This window comes from Balaenoptera physalus (genome assembly GCF_965194825.1).
Source record: "Balaenoptera physalus genome assembly, chromosome: 8".
In the NCBI taxonomy this organism is placed as follows: domain Eukaryota; kingdom Metazoa; phylum Chordata; class Mammalia; order Artiodactyla; family Balaenopteridae; genus Balaenoptera; species Balaenoptera physalus.
The window spans coordinates 87,760,096-87,782,168 of NC_138887.1; the positions used below are offsets into that span (position 1 = coordinate 87,760,096).

The 22,073-nt window shown below is 37.7% G+C and overlaps 1 long non-coding RNA gene across 1 annotated transcript; it reads left to right on the forward strand.

The window, feature by feature from the left end:
- The first annotated feature begins 2,410 nt into the window (after positions 1 to 2,410).
- LOC309665771 lies at positions 2,411 to 20,325 on the forward strand. The gene is made up of 2 exons (XR_014266682.1): positions 2,411 to 5,224; positions 5,259 to 20,325. It is a non-coding gene; the product is annotated as an uncharacterized lncRNA (long non-coding RNA).
- Positions 20,326 to 22,073: the final 1,748 nt, after the last annotated feature.

The following is a 22,073-nucleotide window of genomic DNA, read 5'->3' on the forward strand; positions in this document are numbered from 1 at the left end:
CTTTACTAAAATCACACAAAGATAGAGAAAGCATAGGGCGATAAACCTTACTTGTTGATTATGTCACAAATGTTTACTTCAGGATGGCAGACGGGGTACTGTTTGAGGACATGACAGATGTCTGAACAGGAAGCCGTGCTTATCTACATTTGGTATTGAGAGACAGTGGAACAGAGCAAGGAGGCATAAATCATGATACCTTTGGCTTTGGCATCAGGATCTTTAGTAGCAGATATTGCTCCAGGAAGTAGGGCCTGAGCAAGAGGGATGAAAATATTCCCTGTCTGGTAGCTGCTGAGAACAAAGGATAGACGTGGCTTCCGGAAGTACTTAGAAGGGATTTGAGAGGCCTGGATTTTTTTTTTTTTTAATTAAGCAAATAGGAGCAGCACTAGAGAAATATTATTTTTGCCAATGTTATTGTGACTCTGTTTTTTTTAGCCATGGCCTGGGCAAACAAAAAACATAAGATGTTTAATTTATGTGCAGTTTTTTTTTTTAAATTTTATTGGAAATACATTTCTCTTTTTTTTTTTTTTTTAATTAATTTATTTTTGGCTGTGATGGGTCGTCGTTGCTGTGCGTGGGCTTTCTTTTTAGTTGCGGTGAGCGGGGGCTACTCTTCATTGCCATGCGCGGGGCTCTCATTGCGGTGGCCTCTCTCATCTTAGAGCACCGGCTCTAGGTGCGCGGGCTCTAGAGTGCAGGCTCAGTAGTTGTGGCTCACGGGCTTAGTTGCTCCGCGGCATGTGGGATCTTCCTGAACCAGGGCTCGAACCCGTGTCCCCTGCATTGGCAGGCAGATTCCTAACCACTGCGCCACCAGGGAAGCCCCTATGTGCAGTTTTGAATACTTTATTTGTATTCATAAACAATGCAGATTCTGTTTTACCTCTTTGGAGTTAGAGATTGAAATTCAGTTCACAAAGATACATGACACAGCATCTGAATCTAGGCTTTATGCATTTAGAGAAAAAAATATTAACAGCAGTACTTTTTTTCAATTAATTTTTATTGGAGTATAGTTACAATGTTGTGTTAGTTTCTATCGTACAGCAAAGTGAATCAGCTAACTGTAGCACTCTTGAAGAGACCTGGGAGTTAAAAAATTATGCGTATAAATTTATATGACCCAGATTTCCTTCTTTCCTACAAATTAGTATGATTTTTTTGTAAACTGGTTTTAGTTGTTATGGCAAGAAGGAAGAAAAGGAGGTGGGGAGGAAAGGAGGAGGACCAAGTTAGTTGTTTGGTTGACCAGCTTAATTAGTTTTGGACCACCTCAAATATTTTTTAACAGACTTGACAGGTAAGTCAAAGGAGTAAAACCACTTTGTTAGTCCAAATGGCCCCAGAGGGTATGACTTAATATCCCTCATGTGAACGGTAGAGTTTGTATATATATAAGAGTGGGGAGTGATTAGGGAAGCATGCATAGCGACTGATATGGGAGAAGGAAAATTCTAAACTGTCAAACCATCCACTAGTTCTTAGGTGCTACTGAAGAATGAGACCCAGAGCAGAGGACCCTTACTTTAACAGGATTTGCAGACATCTAGTGTCAAGTCTTGGACTGAGTAGGGAGTGGTGAGCCAAATTGATGTACATAATAAATAGAGGGGTCTGAAAGGTGAAAGAGCCTTCTAGAAGAGAGAAAGCTGAGCAGTATCTTATGGCCTGTATTAAAATGTTAAAATGCCAAATTTAGTAAAACTGGAAGTCCTGGTCCTCCAAACCTTTACTGCTAGACATGATAACCTTGAGTGAGTGGGCTGGGAAAAATCAGAAAGGGCTAAATTCCATATCTGTGCCTTCACAGAGCAGAAGGAAGAGAATGGCTACAAGATAGAAGTCTTAGAATCCACAGGAAACTGAAGAAATTCAGAGCCAGAAGTGACCATGAAATTTTAGGTCCTAGAAATTATCAGAAGTATAGGAAAGACATTAAATTTAACCTTGAATTTTACTTAAACCTCAAAGGCAGGATGACCTCAGCTGCCTTCTTGGTTTTTCAAGCAGCACACCAGTGGCAGTAGTGGAACCAAGTAGGCAGCTAGCAGCCCAGTGAGATGGTAGCCATTCGGCCCTGCTGCTAATCATTTAACTGCATAGAGTTGACAACAGGAATTTAGCCAGGGATCACAGTTTAAATCATTTCCCAATTTTATGTCACTCAGAATATTTTCCTAAAAGTGTCCCAGTCTCAGAGAAGAGAAGGAGCAGTAATAGCATGTACCCTATGACTACTGAGGGAAATCTAGGGTGACTGGTCTCATATGACATTTACTTTTCTTTGTAAAGAGCAATGAGATACCTTGGTTATGAAGATAAATGAGATCAACCGCAATGTATCATTTATTGCTCAAGTTACATTTTTTTAACAAGCCACATGGACCTGTTAAAACTGAAATTTAAACAAAACTGCAGGGACATAATTATCTTAAGGTGAATTGCTTAAGAGGGAAATTGCAGTTTCACATAGGGGCTGGGTGGTTTATGAGTGTAGAGTCATAGAAATATTCTGCCCTGAACAAATGAAGCATTTAGCTGCCAGTCTTATTATGTATTTGATGTTACTGATCCTAGCAAAGTTAAGAATAAAAATTGAGCATTTATACACACCAAGCAGAAGAAAGAGGCCTTTAAATTACTTTTCAGACTGTGAGTTTAATTGAACTTCTCCCATTTATTTCAGTCTAATGACAGCAGGTTTGTTGGGTGATGTCACCATTCTTTGAAAGCTGCTTTATTCTTCCTAAGAGCACAGGACCTTCATTCTTCATCTTCAGAGAGCGTTCCCAACAATAAGTAATGCTTGCCTGTAAATTGGAATGCACCAGAGTTCTATTTAAAGGCCAGACTCACTGACAGCCTGGCAGGATGGAAGGGGAGAATGTATGCTTTATGTTCATGCAACTTCTTGAGGAAATGGAGTATATACAGTCAAGTTATGATTATGGTATGGTTATGCTCATTTATTTGTCAAGTGCCAAGGAATACACTTGACAAAGCAAAAAAAAAAAAAAAGAAAGAAAGAAAAGAAGATCAAGACAATATGCCTGTCTCATAACTGATGTTATTATAGGAAAAATAAAAGCTTCTATGAATCCTCAAGACAGATATATGCCATTATTTTTTTATCAGTTGAGTATTATGTGAAGTTGTTTTCATATTTTTTGGCACATAAAGCTTTCCCCACTGAAATCACTGATTTTCTTTATCAGCTCAATGTAAAATATAGTGGATATTTGCTTTTTAGAGAGGATGCTTCTTATGAAAACTCCCAGAATCACAAGACAATATTGTTTTCCACTCCTGGCTTTCCTGAAAGTCGTATTTCCATGAAGGGATACATGCCTGCTACGCAAGTTGTCTTTTCACATGTTGCTGAGACTTTCTCTCACATTTAATGAGCTCTGTCCTGGCTGAAATATGCCCTGAAACAGTCATGCTAATTCTATCTGAATTTATTTAAACAAATTCTTATATAGTACTACTGTAAGCCCTTTATAAACGTTAACTAATTTCAACCCTCATAATAATCCTCTGAGAGTTCTCATTACCCTCACTTTATATATGAGGAAACTAAGGCAGGTACTGCTGAGAATTTACCAGGAATCAATTTGATTAAAACTCAAGAAGTCTGGTTCCAAAGTCTATATGTTCAACTATTATGCTATGCTCAGGAGTAGTATGGAACATAAACATAAACATTTCTTCTTATCAATGGTATGCCATTCTTTCATTTAAATATTCTGCTTTCCTACAAAGATCCGTTTCTTTGACTTTTTATTTACTTCTATCACCAGTTCTAAAAGCTAACTTTTGGGTGGTGAGGGGGATGGTGCAGAAGCATTATCACACGTGTGTAATTATGGTCACGCTTCCACTGCCCAGCCGCTGCCCAGGTGCCTTGATGGACTGCAGGACTCGCTCTGACATTCTGCCCTTTCAACACGTGTAATTCAAATTGTGCCTCATCAAAATTACAGATTACTGCAATGTGAGGGACACAGACATCTACAATAGTCAGAACTATGAATGTTAAATCCATAAGTGCCAAGATTTTATTGCTTTCAGTGCTTAGAGCTAGTGAAGTGTTTCATTTTCTTAAATGTTTTCTGTCCACCCCCACCCAAAATGCAAACATGTATGTACTATTTTCCTTTGTGTAATTCTACTATGGAAAAATATTTCAGGAAGACTTTTTCCTTGGAAGATATTACTCTGCAATCTCTTCCCAGTAGATGTGAAGAACATGTTTCCAAGTAAACTTACTCCTCTACTTTCATCTATTTCTCTTTCTATCTCCTCTCTCTTTCCCCCTCATATTGCCTTGTTTGTTTGTTTTTGTTTATACACTATATTTCTGTTTCTCTTAACTCAGGCCAAGTATTCATGTTATCTTAACTCAAGCTGTAACCTGGTGAATTTTCCCAATTAAAAGTTAATTACTTTTACAGCTAGAGTTTTAGATTAAAAAGTCAGAGAGCATACTTTTAAAAAATACAGTTTTTAAAAGACATTTATGCGGACTTTTGATTTACATAGAGTGAAAGTTACAAAACTGTGTAGGGGAAGTGATCTGTTTTATGTGGTCAACGATCAATTGCTTTTTAAAATTTCTTTACCAACTTTTCCATTCTCAATTTTTGTTTACTTCTCACAAAGATATTTTTATACCAGGAGGCGTATGTTTTTAAGAATATTTTATAGAAAGGGTTGCCTTACTTTGTTTTATTTTTTAAAAATCTTTATTGGAGTATAATTGCTTTACAATGGTGTGTTAGTTTCTGCTTTATAACAAAGTAAATCAGCTATACATATACATATATCCCCATATCTCCTCCCTCTTGTGTCTCCCTCCCACCCTCCCTATCCCACCCCTCTAGGTGGTCACAAAGCACCGAGCTGATCTCCCTGTGCTATGCGGCTGCTTCCCACTAGCTATTTTACATTTGGTAGTATATATAAGTCCATGCCACTCGCTCACTTCACCCCAGCTTACCATTCCCCCTCCCCGTGTCCTCAAGATTCCATATATATGTGTTAGCATACGGTATTTGTTTTTCTCTTTCTGACTTACTTCACTGTACGACAGACTCTAGGTTCATCCACCTCACTACAAATAACTCAATTTCGTTTCTTTATATGGCTGAGTAATATTTCATTGTATATATGTACCACATCTTCTTTATCCATTCATCTGTTCGTGGACACTTAGGTTGCTTCCATGTCATCTGTCGAAGGACAATTAGGTTGCTTCCATGTCATCTGTCGAAGGACACTTAGGTTGCTTCCATGTCCTGGTTATTGTAAAGAGAGCTGCAGTGAACATTCTGGTACATGACTCTTTTTGATTTATGTTTTTCTCAGGGTATATGCCCAGTAGTTGGATTGCTGGGTTGTATGGTAGTTCTATTTTTAGTTTTTTAAGGAATCTCCATACTGTTCTCTATAGTAGCTGTATGAATTTACATTCCCACTAACAGTGCAAGAGGGTTCCCTTTTCTCCACACCCTCTCCAGCATTTGTTGTTTGTAGATTTTTTGATGATAAGGTGACCCTTATCTTTTCCCAGTGCTGGGAAAACTGGACAGCTACATGTAAAAGAATGAAATTAGAACACTCCCTAACACAATACATAAAAATAAACTCAAAATGGATTAAAGGGCTTCCCTGGTGGCGCAGTGGTTGAGAATCTGCCTGCCAATGCAGGGGACACGGGTTCGAGCCCTGGTCTGGGAGGATCCCACATGCCGCAGAGTGACTCGGCCCGTGAGCCACAATGACTGAGCCTGCGCGTCTGGAGCCTGTGCTCGGCAATGAGAGGCCGCGATAGTGAGAGGCCCGCACACCGCGATGAAGAGTGGCCCCCACTTGCCACAACTAGAGAAAGCCCTCGCACAGAAATGAAGACCCAACACAGCCATACATACATACATACATACATACATACATACATACATAAAAAAAGAATGTAAGCGGACAAGAATAGCATTAAAAAAAAAAAAGATAGAAGAAAAAATGGATTAAAGACCTAAATGTAAGGCCAGACACTATCAAACTCTTAGAGGAAAACATAGGCAGAACACTCTATGACATAAATCACAGCAAGATCCTTTTTGACCCACCTCCTAGAGAAATGGAAATAAAAACAAAAATAAACAAATGGTACATAATGAAACATAAAAGCTTTTGCACAGCAAAGGAAACCATAAACAAGACGAAAAGACAACCCTCAGAATGGGAGAAAATATTTGCAAATGAAGCAACTGACAAAGGATTGATCTCCAAAATTTACAAGCAGCTCATGCAGCTCAATATCAAAAAAACAAACAACCCAATCCAAAAATGGGCAGAAGACCTAAATAGACATTTCTCCAAAGAAGATATACAGATTGCCAGCAAACACATGAAAGAATGCTCAACATCATTAATTATTAGAGAAATGCAAATCAAAACTACAGTGAGGTATCATCTCACACTGGTCACAATGGCCATCATCAAAAAATCTACAAACAATAAATGCTGGAGAGGGTGTGGAGAAAAGCAAACCCTCTTGCACTGTTGGTGGGAATGTAAATTGATACAGCTGCTGTAGAGAACAGTATGGAGTTTCCTTAAAAAACTAAAAATAGAACTACCATACAACCCAGCAATCCCACTACTGGGCATATACCCTGAGAAAACCATAATTCAAGAAGAGTCATGTACCAAAATGTTCATTGCAGCTCTATTTACAATAGCCAGGACATGGAAGCAACCTAATTGTCCATCAACAGATGAATGGTTAAAGAAGATGTGGCACATATATACAATGGAATATTACTCAGCCATAAAAAGAAACGAAATTGAGTTATTTGTAGTGAGGTGGATGGACCTAGAGTCGGTCATACAGAGTGAAGTAAGTCAGAAAGGGAAAAACAAATACTGTATGGTAACACATATATATGGAATCAAAAAAAAATGGTCATGAAGAAACTAGGGGCAAGACAGGGGTAAAGATGCAGAACTACTAGAGAATGGACTTGAGGATACGGGGGGGGGAAGGGTAAGCTGGGACAAAGTGAGAGAGTGGCATGGACATATATACACTACCAAGTGTAAAATAGATAGCTAGTGGGAAGCAGCCACATAGCACAGGGAGATCAGCTTGGTGCTCTGTGACCACCTAGAGGGGTGGGAAAGGGAGGGTGGGAGGGAGGGAGATGCAAGAGGGAAGAGATATGGGGACATCTGTATATGTATAACTGATTCACTTTGTTATAAAGCAGAAACTAACACACCATTGTAAAGCAATTATACTCCATTAAAGATGTTAAAAAAAAAAAAGAGAATAATATGCAGTAAAAACTAAGAAGTCCAGTAGATCAGTAAAAATATGTAAAAGAAAAAAAAAAAAAGTAAGGTGACCATAGGTGCGTGGGTTTATCTCTGGGCTTTCTATCCTGTTCCATTGATCTATATTTCTGTTTTTGTGCCAGTACCATACTAACTTGATTACTGTAGCTTTGTAGTGTAGTCTGAAGTCTGGGAGCCTGATTCCTCCAGCTCTGTTTTTCTTTCTCAAGATTGCTTTGGCTATTTGGGGTCTTTTGTGTTTCCATACAAATTGTGAACGTTTTTGTTTTAGTTCTGTGGAAAATGCCATTGGTAGTTTGATAGGGAATGCATTGAATCTGTATATTGCTTTGGGTAGTATAGTCATTTTCACAATGTTGCTTTTTCCACTCCAAGACCATGGTATATCTCTCCATCTCTTTGTATCATCTTTAACTTCTTTCATCAGTGTCTTGTAGTTTTCTGCATACAGGTCTTTTGTCTCATTAGGTAGGTTTATTTCGAGGTATTTTATTCTTTTTGTTGCAATGGTAAATGGGAGTGTTTCCTTAATTTCTCTTTCAGGTTTTGCATCATTAGTGTATAGGAATGCAAGAGGTTTCTGTGCATTAATTTTGTATCCTGCTACTTTATGAAATTCATTGATTAGCTCTAGTAGTTTTCTGGTAGCATCTTTAGGATTCTCTGTGTATAGTATCATGTCATCTGCAAACAGTGACAGCTTTACTTCTTCTTTTCCAATTTGGATTCCTTTTATTTCTTTTTATTCTCTAATTGCTGTGGCTAAAACTTCCAAAACTATGTTGAATAATAGTGGTGAGAGTGGACAACCTGCCTTGTTCCTGATCTTAGTGGAAATGGTTTCAGTTTTTCACCATTGAGAACGATGTTGGCTGTGGGTTTGTCCTCTATGGCCTGTATTATGTTGAGGTAAGTTCCTTCTATGCCTGCTTTATGGAGAGTTTTTATCATAAATGGGTGTTGAATTTTGTTGAAAGCTTTTTCTGCATCTATTGAGAAGATCATATGGTTTTTCTCCTTCAATTTGATAATATGGTTTATCACATTGATTGATTTGCGTATATTGAAGAATCCTGGCATCCCTGGGATAAACCCAACTTGATCATAGTGTATGATCCTTTTAATGTGCTGTTGGATTCTGTTTGCTAGTCCTTCGTTGAAGATTTTTGCATCTATGTTCATCAGTGCTATTGGCCTGTAGTTTTCTTTCTTTGTGACACCTTTGTCTGTTTTTGGTATCAGTGTGATGTTGGCCTCGTAGAATGAGTTTGGGAGTGTTCCTCCCTCTGCTTTATTTTGAAAGAGTTTGAGAAGGATAGGTGTTAGCTCTTCTCTAAATGTTTGATAGAATTCGCCTGTGAAGCCATCTGGTCCTGGGCTTATGTGTGTTGGAAGATTTTTCATCACAGTTTCAATTTCAGTGCTTGTGATTGATCTGTTTATGTTTTCTATTTCTTCCTAGTTCAGTCTCAGAAGGTTGTGCATTTCTAAGAATTTGTCCACTTCTTCCAGGTTGTCCATTTTATTGGCATAGAGTTGCTTGTAGTAATGTCTCATGATCCTTTGTATTTCTGCAGTCTCAGTTGTTACTTCTCCTTTTTCATTTCTAATTCTACTGATCTGAGTCTTCTCCCTTTATTCTTCATGAGTCTGGCTAATGGTTTATCAATTTTGTTTATCTTCTCAAAGAACCAGCTTTTAGTTTTATTGATCTTTGCTATTGTTTCCTTCATTTGTTTTTCATTTATTTCTGATCTGATCTTTCTTTCTTTCCTTCTGCTAACATTGGGTTTTTTTTGTTCTTCTTTCTCTGATTGCTTTAGGTTGTTTATTTGAGATGTTTCTTGTTTCTTGAGGTAGGATTGTATTGCTATAAACTTCCCTCTTAGAACTGCTTTTGCTGCATCCCATAGGTTTCGGGTCGTTGTGTTTTCATTGTTATTTGTTTCTAGGTATTTTTTGATTTCCTCTTTGATTTCTTCAGTGATCTTTTGGTTATTAAGTAGTGTATTTTTAGCATCCATGTATCTGTATTTTTGACAGATTTTTTCCTGTAATTGATATCTAGTCTCATAGCGTTGTGGTCAGAAAAGATACTTGATATGATTTCAGTTTTCTTAAATTTACCAAGACGTTATTTGTGACCCAAGATATGATCTATCCTGGAGAATGTTCCATGAGCACTTGAGAAGAAAGTGTTTTCTGTTGTTTTTGGATGGAATGTCCTATAAACCTATAAATATCAATTAAGTCCATCTTGTTTAAAATATCATTTAAAGCTTGTGTTTCCTTATTTATTTTCATTTTGGATGATCTGTCCATTGGTGAAAGTGAGGTGTTAAAGTCCCCTACTCTGATGTGTTACTCTCGATTTCCCCTTTTATGGCTGTTAGCATTTACCTTATGTATTGAGATGCTCCTATTTTGGGTGCATAAATATTTATAATTGTTATATCGTCTTCTTGGATTGATCCCTTGATCATTATGTAGTGTCCTTCATTGTCTCTTGTAAGAGTCTTTATTTTAAAGTCTATTTTGTCTGATATGAGAATTGCTACTGCAGCTTTCTTTTGATTTCCATTTGCATGGAATATCTTTTCCATCCCCTCCCTTAATGTCTGTATGTGTCTGTACGTCTGAAGTGGGTCTCTTGTAGACAGCGTATATACGTGTCTTGTTTTTGTATCCATTCAGCCAGTCTGTGTCTTTTGTTTGGAGCATTTAACCCATTTATATTTAAGGTAATTATCCATATGTATGTTCCTATTCCCATTTTCTTAATTGTTTTGGGTTTGTTTTTGTAGGTCTTTTCCTTCTCTTGTGTTTCCTGCCTAGAGAAGTTCCTTTAGCATTTGTTGTAAAGCTGGTTTGGTGGTGCTGTATTCTCTTAGCTTTTGCTTGTCTGTAAAGGTTTTAATTTCTCCATCAAATCTGAATGAGATCCTTGCTGGGTAGAGTAATCTTGGTTGTAGGTTTTTCCTTTTCATCACTTTAAATATGTCCTGCCACTCCCTTCTGGCGTGCAGAGTTTCTGCTGAAAGATCAGCTGCTAACCTCATGGGGATTTCCTTGTTTGTTATTTGTTGTTTTTCCCTTGCTGCTTTTAATATTTTGTCTTTGTATTTAATTTTTGGTAGTTAGATTAATATGTGTCTTGGCATATTTCTCCTTGGATTTGTCCTGTATGGGACTCTCTGGGCTTCCTGGACTTGACTGAATATTACCCTTCCCATATTAGGGAAGTTTTCAACTATAATCTCTTCAAATATTTTCTCCGTCCCTTTCTTTTTCTCTTCTTCTTCTGGGACCCCTATAATTTGAATGTTGGTGCATTTAATGTTGTCCCAGAGATTCTGAGACTGTCCTCAATTCTTTTCATTCTTTTTTCTCTGTTCTGCTCTGCAGTATTTATTTCCACTATTTTATCTCCCAGGTCACTTATCTGTTCTTCTGCCTCAGTTTTTCTGCTATTGATTTCTTCTGGAGAATTTTAAATTTCATTTATTGTGTTGTTCATCATTGTTTGTTTTCTCTTTACTTCTTCTATGTCCTTGTTAAATGTTTCTTGTATTTTCTCCGTTCTATTTCCAAGATTTTGGATCATCTTTGCTATCATTACTCTGAATTCTTTTTCAGGTAGACTGCCTATATCCTCTTCATTTGTTTGTTGTGGTGGGTTTTTACCTTACTCCTTCACCTGCTGTGTGTTTCTTTGTCTTCTCATTTTTTTTAGCTTACTGTATTTGGGGTCTCCTTTTCACAGCCTGCAGGTTCGTAATTCCCATTGTTTTTGGTGTCTGCCCCTAGTGGCTAACGTTGGTTCAGTGGGTTGTGTAGGCTTCCTGGTGGAGGGTACTGGTGCCTGTCTTCTGGTGGATGAGCCTGGATCTTGTGTTTCTGGTGGGCAGGACTGCATCCAGTGGTGTGTTTTGGGGTGTCTGTGACCTTATTATGATTTTAGATAGCCTCTCTGCTAACGGGTGGGGTTGTGTTCCTTTCCTGCCAGTTGTTTGGTATAGGGTGTCTAGCACTGTAGCTTGCGGGTCGTTGAGTGGACCTGGGTTTTCTCGTTGAGCTGGAGATCTCTGGGAGAGCTTTCTCTATTTGATATTATGTGGAGCTGGGAGGTCTCTGTTGAACCAATGTTCTGAACTCAGGTCTCCCACCTCAGAGGCACAGGCCTGACACCCAGCCGGAGCACCAAGACCCTGTCAGCCACACGGCTGACCCCCGGGGGCCGGCAGGGTACGCATCCCCAGTCTGGCCACAGGTTGGTGTGCTGCAGAAGTGCAAGAAGTGGGCAGGCGCGGGTCACCGGTGCCATCGGGAATGGGGCCGGCCGAGCAGAGGGCGCAGAAACAGTCCGGTCCGAGCCGTGCCTGTTTGTCCTTGCCTTACTTTATATTTGTATTATAATTAGATTGTCTAGGCTCTTGCTACACTGAACACTGTTTATGTAGTGCTTTTGCAAATAGCTCCAGTGACTTCTTTTACTTTAATCTTTTCCTTTTTTAACTTTCTTTAAGGCAGTGAGCAGAATGAGAGTTATAAATTACCCCCCAACAAGTCAGTAGTTCTGTAGCATGTGAATCACTCAGGAGCCTATTTAAAATGCAGGTTACTGGGTTCCAGCCTTGGAAAATCTGGTTCAGGTGGTTTAGTCTGGGACCCAGAAATTGGATACCACTATCCAAATGGTACTTGTATTACCACTCCAGTGATTCTGATGCACTTGCTCCATAGAGGACACTTTGCAAAATGTTGTTTCACAGTGTTCAGTGCTGAGTCTCCTCCACAATATTATTTCCTAAATAGGTTCCAACATATGACATGTCAGTTGACATGTACACTAAAGCCATGGGAGTAAGAAAAGAACAGGTAGGCTTAATTTGAAATTATCTTCTGCCAGTGATCAAGAAATGACTACAGGGACTTCCGTGGTGGTGCAGTGGTTAAGAATCCACCTGCCAATGCAGGGGACATGGGTTCAAGCCCTGATGCAGGAAGATCCCACATGCCACGGAGCAGCTAAGGCCGTGTGCCATAACTACTGAGTCTGTGTGGCACAACTACTGAAGCCCTCATGCCTAGAGCCTGTGCTCTGCAACAAGAGAAGCCACTGCAATGAGAAGCCTGTGCACTGCAGCGACGAGCAGCGCCTGCTTGCTGCAACTAGAGAAAGCCCGCGCACAGCAATGAAGACCCAATGCAGCCAAAAATAAATAAATTAATTAATTAATTAAATTTAAAAAAAAAGTAATGACTACATCCAAAGTGGTACAGCCACTGTGGAAAACAGTATGGAGGTTGCTAAAAAAACTAAAAATAGAACTACCATGTGATCCAGCAATTCCACTCCTGGGTATATATATGAAAAAACCCAACAACACGAGTTTGAAAAGGTACATGAACCCCAATTTTCATAGCAGCAATATTTACAATTGCAAACATATGGAAGCAACCTGAGCATCCATCAACAGATGAATGGATAAAGAAGATGTGGTACATATATACATTGGAGTATTACTCAGCCATAGAAAAGAATAAGATCATACCATTTGCAGCAACATGGGTGGACCTAGAGATTATCATACTAAGTGTAGTAACCCACACAGAAAGACAAATATCAGATGATATTGCTTATATGTGGAATGTAAAAAAAGGTTACAAATGAACTCATTTACAAAACAGAAATAGACTCACAGACATAGAAAACAAACTTATGGTTACCAAAGGGAAGAGGGGAGAGGGATAAATTAGGAGTTTGGGATTATATATAAAATAGATAACCAACAGGACCTACAGTATAGCACAGGGAACTACACTCAATATCTTGTAATAACCTATAATGGAAGAGAATGTAAAAAATATTTATATATCTGTATAACTGAATCACGTTACTGTACACCTGAAACTAACACAACACTGTAAATCAACTATGTTTCAATAATAAGAAAAAGAATGAAATTTTGCCATTTGCAGCAACGTGGTTGGACTTGGAGGGCACTGTGCTAAGTTAAGTAAGCCAGACAGAGAAGGACAAATACTATATGATATCACTTACATGTGGAATCTAAAAAATACAGCAAACTAGTGAATATAACAACAAAGAACAGACTCACAGATACAGAGAACAGAACTAGTGGTTCTGGGATGGTATGGGCAATATAGGAGTGGGGGAGTGGGAGGTACAAACTATTGGGTGTAAGATAGGCTACAAGGATGTATTGTACAACACAGTGAATATAGCCAATATTTTGTAATAACTATAAATGGAAAGTAACCTATAAAAATTGTATAAAAAAATTAAAAAGAAAAGACTACATCTGTAGGCTTTTATCTTTCCCTGATCTGTGAATGTAAAGGGATAAGGTAGAGTAGTTAAGAGAAAAGTGTCTCTTCTTTTGAGTATTGGTATTAATAGTCCCCCTTCAAATATTCTATGTGATTTTTACATTTTGATTATTTATTTATTTATTTATTTATTTATTTATTTTTTAGCAACTTTATTGGAGTATAATTTCTTTACAATGTTGTGTTAGTTTCTGCTGTACAACAAAGTGAATCAGCTATATGTATACATAGATCCCTATATCCCCTCCCTTGGGAGCGTCCCTCTCCCACCCTCCCTATCCCACCCCTCTAGGTTGTCACAAAGCACCAAGCTGATCTCCCTGTGCTATGCAGTGGCTTCCCACTAGCTATCTGTTTTACAATTGGTAGTGTATATATGTCAATGCTACTCTCTCACTGTGTCCCAGCCTCCTCTTCCTCCACGGTGTCCTCAAGTCCGTTCTCAACATCTTCACCTTTATTCCTGCCCTACCACTAGGTTCATCAGTACCATTTTCCTAGATTCCATATATATGTGTTAGCATACGGTATTTGTTTTTCTCTTTCTGACTTACTTCACTTTGTATGACAGACTCTAGGTCCATCCACCTCACTACGAATAACTCAGTTTCGTTTCTTTTTATGACTGAGTAATATTCCATTGTATATATGTGCCACATCTTCTATATCCATTCATCTGTTGATGGACATTTAGGTTGTTTCCATGTCCTGGCTATTGTAAATAGTGCTGTGATGAACATTGTGGTACATGTATCTTTTTTTATTTTTTATTTTATTTATTTATTTATACAGCAGGTTCTTATTAGTAATCCATTTTATACATATTAGTGTATATATGTCAATCCCAATCTCCCAATTCATCACACCGCCACCCCACCCCTCTGCCGCTTTCCCCCATTGGTGTCCATACGTTTGTTCTCTACATCTGTGTCTCAATTTCTGCACTGCAAACCAGTTCATCTGTACCATTTCCCTAGATTCCATATATATGTGTTAGCATATGATATTTGTTTTTCTCTTTCTGACTTACTTCACTTTGTATGACAGACTCTAGGTCCATCCACCTCACTACGAATAACTCAGTTTCGCTCCTTTTTATGGCTGAGTAATATTCCATTTGCCACATCTTCTTTATCCATTCATCTGTCAATGGACATTTAAGTTGTTTCCATGTCCTGGCTATTGTAAATAGTGCTGCGATGAACACTGTGGTACATGTATCTTTTTGAATTAAGGTTTTCTCAGCGTATGTGTCCAGTAGTGGGATCGCTGGGTCATATGGTAGTTCTATTCTTAGTTTTTTAAAGACTCTCCATACTGTTCTCCATAGTGGCTGTATCAATTTACATTCCCACCAACCGTGCAGGAGGGTTCCCTTTTCTCCACACCCTCTCCAGCGTTTATTGTTTCTAGATTTTTTGATGATGGCCATTCTGACTGGTGTGAGGTGATACCTCATTGTGGTTTTGATTTACCTTTCTCTAATGATTAGTGATGTTGAGCATCTTTTCATGTGTTTGTTGGCCATCTGTATGTTTTCTTTGGAGAAATGTCTATTTAGGTCTTCTGCCCATTTTTGGATTGGGTTCTTTGTTTTTTTGATATTGAGCTGCATGATCTGCTTGTATATTTTGCAGCTTAATCCTTTGTCAGTTGCTTCTTTTGCAAATATTTTCTCCCATTCTGTTCTGAGGTTTGACTTTTAGTCTTGGTTATGGTTTCCTTTGCTGTGCAAAAGCTTTTAAGTTTCATTAGGTCCAATTTGTTTATTTTTGTTTTTATTTTCATTACTCTAGGAGGTAGGTCAAAAAGGATCTTGTAAGATAATGTTAAATAAGAAAGTTATGTTTTGGTTATAATGTATTTCTTGAAAACACAACATATCCTGTCTGCAGATCACTGCCTAAAATAAAGACACATTTTGGGACCATTTTGATCCCTACCTCCCCAAATTACATGGCAACACATCTAACCACAACTCCAGAGAAATGAAGACATGACCCAAATCTCCAAATGAAGGTTTAATAGGAATTTAATTCAACCTGCTGATAGCACTCATAATCCACAGTAGTTAATGTGACAGCAGTGACCCGTGTTAACAAATGGCAAGTGTAAAGGGAGGATTAGGAAAGGGAAAAGATGCTTTGTCTCTGGCTTGTTTAGTGATTCAGTCTGGAGTCTTTTAACACTGATTTAGTTTTTCTGCCTTGGTTCCTCTATTTCCTTAGCCGTTAACTATTTTCTTAGAGTCTTCACTGGATTAGGAGTCAAAAATAATGAAATAAAATGTTGGCTTTAAAAACATATGATGCATAAATGCAGGTTTGGCTTGATTACCTCAGTCATCATAAAATATCTATAAGAAAATTTCATGATTTATTAATTGCTTTTAAAAAATCCATGCCCTTCACCAAGAAACCTTTGTGTGATAAAAATACATTAAAACATTTAAATATTTTAGCAACAAAAAACAGCATGACAAAAACAAAGACGAAACACCTATTAGGACTGTAGGCCCAGGCCTGTCTAATTGGATAGGTATTCCTGGAACTAATTTCTTGGTGCTCTGCTGATTGCTGCCCAGAATGCCAGATCTCAATTTAAATCAGTTGGTTAGAAAATCCTATTGTACGGATTTAAAACACTTGGCCACTCTGGATCTTATGTAATTGCTGGACCTTACATAATTAATTGAATATTAAAGAAAACATATTCTGTGTGTCATGAATAAAGCTAGGAATTTGTGGGTGGATCAAAGCAAATCCATCATTGTTATTGGAATAGCAGCTCAAAGTGTGAATCCTGACAATGGTAGGTCAGTAGTGTCATTCCTGCATATGAGGATAATACAGCACCAAGAGCCCTCCCTCATGATCATTGGGTGTGATTCATCTACCTTTTGTCACTAAACAGTTCTGTGACCTTGGTTGACTCACTCAACATCCCTATATGAGGGCCCAAAGAAATTTGGTTAACCACATGAAAGTACTTTCAAAAGTTCTATAAATATGCTCCCATTGCCTATAGAAAAAGTGTCAGTTTATTATGGCCTACATACATAGAAAGTTTCTAGGAATTCTAGACCAGGAAAAGACATGAAAAACGTGGGAAAAATAGCAAGGAAGCTGTAAAGCAAGGAAACTCAGTAAAAACATAATTGTAGAGACCTAGAAACCTTGTAAAATTCTCCTTTAAAGTTTGTTAGATTTCTATTGAGCCACAAAAATCTTTAATTAAAGAAATAATACTTGTCTTCATAGTATCCACTATATTCTTGACACTCTTCTAGTTCTAGATATTTAACAAAAGCTAGATCTCAATTCTTGAGATGGTTAATTAGTTTTCTGTTTTACCTAGTACCTAGCACTGGGGAGATGACCTCCTAGAAGTGTAATTTCAGGGTTGACAAGACTAACATAAAAAATTTTAGCTCCTGCTCTTTCCTGCTGGTGTTTCATAATCCACAGTAGAATTTCAGTTTTCTATTTTAAGACTTTAATCTCTGGAAAAATTCAGATCCTCTCAAGATTTAGCATGCATGAGTTTCTGATGCTTCCTGAAAAAAGTCTCTAAAGTAGGAAGAAAGAAAGAAGCTCTTTCTTGAGAGTGTCTAATATAGAAGAAAGGGACCAATGATCAGAATGGGGTTGCAGGGAATCACTAAGAATTCCAAACTGAGGAGAAAGAATACAAAGTACTGACTGCTTGAAATGAGAAAGGAAAATGGTATGAGTGGGAAAGGTGATGTATGTAGGAATAAAAAACTGAGGTTCAAAGACCAATTCCATACTATATAAAGTTTCCTGAAGCCCTCTACCTTCACGCTAGAAAAAGAATAACCTCCTAAGTATGGCTCCTCAGCTTACATACGTTTCTCAGTTTTGACCCATTCCAAGTTTTCTCTGTTAAGGAAAGAAGGGAAAAGCAATAGGGGTAGCAGAAGTTAAACCAAAACTATTAGCCAGAAAGAAGAGAATATTCTATAATGAGCATAATGTTAAATATATTAACTTATTAAATGCACACTTATCAATTGCTTATATACAAGTGGGAAAGACAAGCAATAGACAAATACAAAAGTAAATATAGTGAATACAAATAAGATGGAGATGAGTGCTAGGAAGAAAAATATAGAAGGAGGATAAGGGAGTTGGGAGAATTGGGGCATGGTTGTTGTTGTTGGGGTTATTTTATATGGATTGACCAGAGAGGGCTCTAAAATAAATTGATACTGGAGCAGAGACTCAAACAAAGTGAGGGAAGGAGCTGTGCTGATAGATGAGTGAAGAGCTTGCCAAGCAGAGAGAACTGTTAACTGCAAAGGCCCTGTGGCAAGTGTATGCTTAGTATGTTCGAGGAATGAAAAGGGGGCCGGTGTGAATGGAGTGATGTGGTAGAGAATGAGAGTCAGAGTAAATGAGTTTCGTGAGGCAATAGGATCCTGATCACTCATATCCTGAGGTAATTGTAAGGACTTAGGCTTTACTTTAAAAGGGATGAGAAACCATGGGAGGGTACTGAATAGCAGTCTGGCTATTTTGCTGGGAATAGACTGTGGAAGGCAGATGTGTGCCGAGAAACCAACTTAGAGATTGATTTGGATCAGGGTGGAGCAATGGAGGTCGTAAGAACTGGTAAAAAATCTTGATAAATACATTTGGTCATTAATTCATTCATCAAAAGAAATATTAGTGCAGGTACACTAGTCAAGGAGCATGTTCTATGCCAGAGAGATAGCAAGGAGAACAAAGTCCATGCCTGCCATCAGTAAACTCATAGCTTAATATAGGCAGACAGGTAAACACATGTTTTTACTGCCTGGTATGATAATTGAACCTAGTAGAAAAGAAAGAGCTATTACTTTTCCTTAGAGAATGGGAAGCATCAGTAAAGACTATCCAGAAGAAAAGATTCATGAGGTGGGTAATGAAGGAGGAGCACAAGTTTGGCAGGAGATTAAAGGAAGGCAAAAGAGAAGGCCTTCCACACAAAGGGAACAGCATAGAAAGAGGTACAGAGACATGGATAGCATGGCATATTCAGGGGCTGTATGACAGTTGCATTTATTCAAGTCAGGAGTAGTAGTAGATAAAGCTGAGGAGATGTGGGGCAAGGAGAGAGATGATGATGAAAGAAGTTATGTATCATGACAAAACGTTTGCATATTGTCATCCAGATTATGGGGAATCACTGAAGGATCTTATGCAAGGAAGTAGAATCAGCTTTATATTCTAGAAATGTCAAAAGTCTTCATTGATAGGAGAATTTCCATTCAACTTTAATTATACAGTTACATTTCGGTAATAGAGCAGTATATAGTAAAAATATTGTATGGCTTCCTTTTCATACATGTTAATAAGCAGTCATTTGTTGAGCACCTACTCTGTCAGATATGGGGCAGAGGGCATTGCTCACATTAATTCATTAGATCTTACTAATGCCCACTGAGGTAACTATTGTTATGACTCCCTTTTAGAGGTAGGAAAATCAGTGCTTTGAGAGGTTCAGCAACTCATCCAAGTTCGCACATGACTAGTGATAGGTGGGGGTTGGGCTGGGCTTTCAATCCGGTGTCACAGGCTGTGCTCTAACCCACTTCAGATACTGGTTTGATGTTCTTGAAAGGACAACAGAGGTTACTAGGAAGAGGTCTCTTCTAAAGACTGATCATGTTAAATCAAGTCTCTTTACAGTAGGCCAACCTAAATTATAATTTATTAATTTAATTATGTATGTTGCAAAGAATAGAAGGAAATGAATAATGTTCTAAGCATTGGGAATGAATTCATTCAGTGTTTAGAATGAATTTATAAATAGATTTGTTGAGTAGTGCAGTTTTCATTAGAGCATAAATTTTGACTTGCAAAGACAGGCATCCAAATCCGCTATGTCCACTCAAGACAGCGAAGTTTTCTTGAATGATATTTTCCCACCTCTTTACAAACTGGTTTATTGATACTCTGTAGGATTTGGCTACAGGCTAAGACATTTAGCCCCTAAACTTTTCTGTTTACAGAAATTCATGGGATAAAGGACTGGTGTTGGAGGGAAGGGGGAAAGGGATTCTCAGAAGTTTGAATTCCACTGGGAAGGAGTTATTAGGGGCTGAGGTATAATTACAGACATATTGGATTTGTTATTAGTAATCCTTTCGAATATATTCTTCATTGGCAAAAAAAATTCAGACTGAAAAATTTTCAGAGAATTACCAAGCTCTCTGAAGAATGTCCAGAAATGTAAAATCAAAGATCAAGTCCAAATGTCTCGGAGTTATATTTTCTAAAAAGGAGATCAGTTGGGTGCAATGAGTGATTTTATACTGAAAGATAAAATTCCTAACTGGCAAAAATCTCAGTAAACAAATCTCCCAAATAAGTTCACCTTGCATTAAAAAAATAAATATAAGAAAACTGTCTAGATTGCTTTGAAAAGTTTTTGAAGAGAATGTTAAAAATACTTAGGGAGACGAATCATGTCTTGAAAAAGTGTAGTTGAAGGTTTAATTTCAGTTTTAATATTTCACTAAGGTAGAGAAAAGGAAGAAAATGTTAATTCAAAATGTTATTTCAAAATGTTATTTAGACCTTAATAACAAGTTATCATTTACAGTACCATATCTAAGACAAGATGCATCCTTGATAGTACAGCTAAGTTTTGACAGTGTACCAGTCTCTTAATATTTACTAGTATATGTTGCTGTCTGATCTTTAATACAGTATATACTGCAATTAAATTACTTTTAAACTCTCATTCTGCTATTGTACATTTTTCTTGCAGTAGTTAGCTCAGTCCTTTCAAGGTTTTAGCTGGTTCAGCAAATCTGTCCAAGGATCGAAGTCTTCAGTACTCTAAAAAAGGAAAGTTTTTACCTGGCTCAATGCCCTGTGTTATTCAGACATCAGGAGTAGTTTGCTATGTTACTCCTCATTGCTCTGAGGTTAAAACTGCTTTTGTGGAGGTGGTTGGCCAGGGTCTCTTGTAATTGTTCTCTTCTCTGTCGTTATGGAGATGGAGCACACGCAGTTTCTTCCCTGCTTACTTTATCGTGCTTCATATCCAACAGCACAGTAAACAACTGATTAGGTGACCTACTTAGGTCTGCCAGCATGAATTCATAGACTTCTATTATTTAAGGTGTGTGATTACTTGAATCTTCTCCTGTGGTCTAGCTTTTTATTTACATTTTCCTTACATTTTCAGTGTGTTCTTTTTAGGTGGATTTATTTGGTCTAAATACTTTGTTCAATACCTTCTATTAAGGAAGGGACAGGGATCAAGGTTCAGAGTATAGAAGAAGAGAGGACTAGTTTATCGCAAGTAAATGTGTTTGAGAAGAGAATCATTCTGCTCCATTCACCATGCATACCCCCTTGCCTTTCCGGCCTTCCCACATTCTCATTCTTTCTCTGATACACAGGTCTTCATGTTTTCTGTTTTCTTTAGATATTCCTCTGAAATATCTGGTAGAAGAGTGGTTTGCCTCCTCACTTCTTTAGGACAATGCCCCAAAGGCATATTTTCAGAGGCCTTCTTTGTTCATCTCAGTTAAAATCACAACTCTTGACTCTATCCCTGCACCCTGCTTGATTTTAATCAGTGGGATTATTTCCAAGTGACATTATTTATTTATGTGTTTATAGTCTGTCTCTTCTCACTAGAATATTTTTTCCATGGTGGTATTTTCAGCACCTAGCACAGTTTTTGGCATGTATTAGTAGCTCCATTTTTTTTTTTTTTTTTTTTTTGCATGAGTGGATAATGAGAAGAAAGCACATAATAAGATCAAGTGAACATCTACATTCTTTTTACTATGGGCACATCGTAAGTCCTAACTCATCTACAAGGTACTTTGAATTCCTTAAAAAGAGGAGATAAAAAAACTCAATTGCAATTGAAATTTCACCAACATACATCATGAAAGCTACTTTAATTTGTAGATGAAGTAAACTATAGGTTAAGTTTTTCAAGCAATTTTAAAAATATTATGTCATTATATTTCTGCACATTCTTCTAGGTAAATATGAAGAACAACAACCAAAAAAACTCACTAGCTCTCCTTCAGGGCTAAATTGTACTGAGTGTAATGATATGAAGTATAGAGGGAAGGACATAACCTAGAATCGTGATTTCGACTAACCAGTAGAATTTCCTCTTTTCTTAATAATGTAGATAATTGGTGGATTTGGGGAATTTGGAGAAGCTCAGGAGCAGAAACCAAATGAAAATCATAGGATGGTAAAATTGTAGCACACTATGGCTCCATCAGACAGATGTGAGTCTACTTGATTTTTAAACCTTTCAGTGCAAGAGAGTCACAGTTTTCAGTATTTTTCATTTAAGAGCTGAAGATTCTT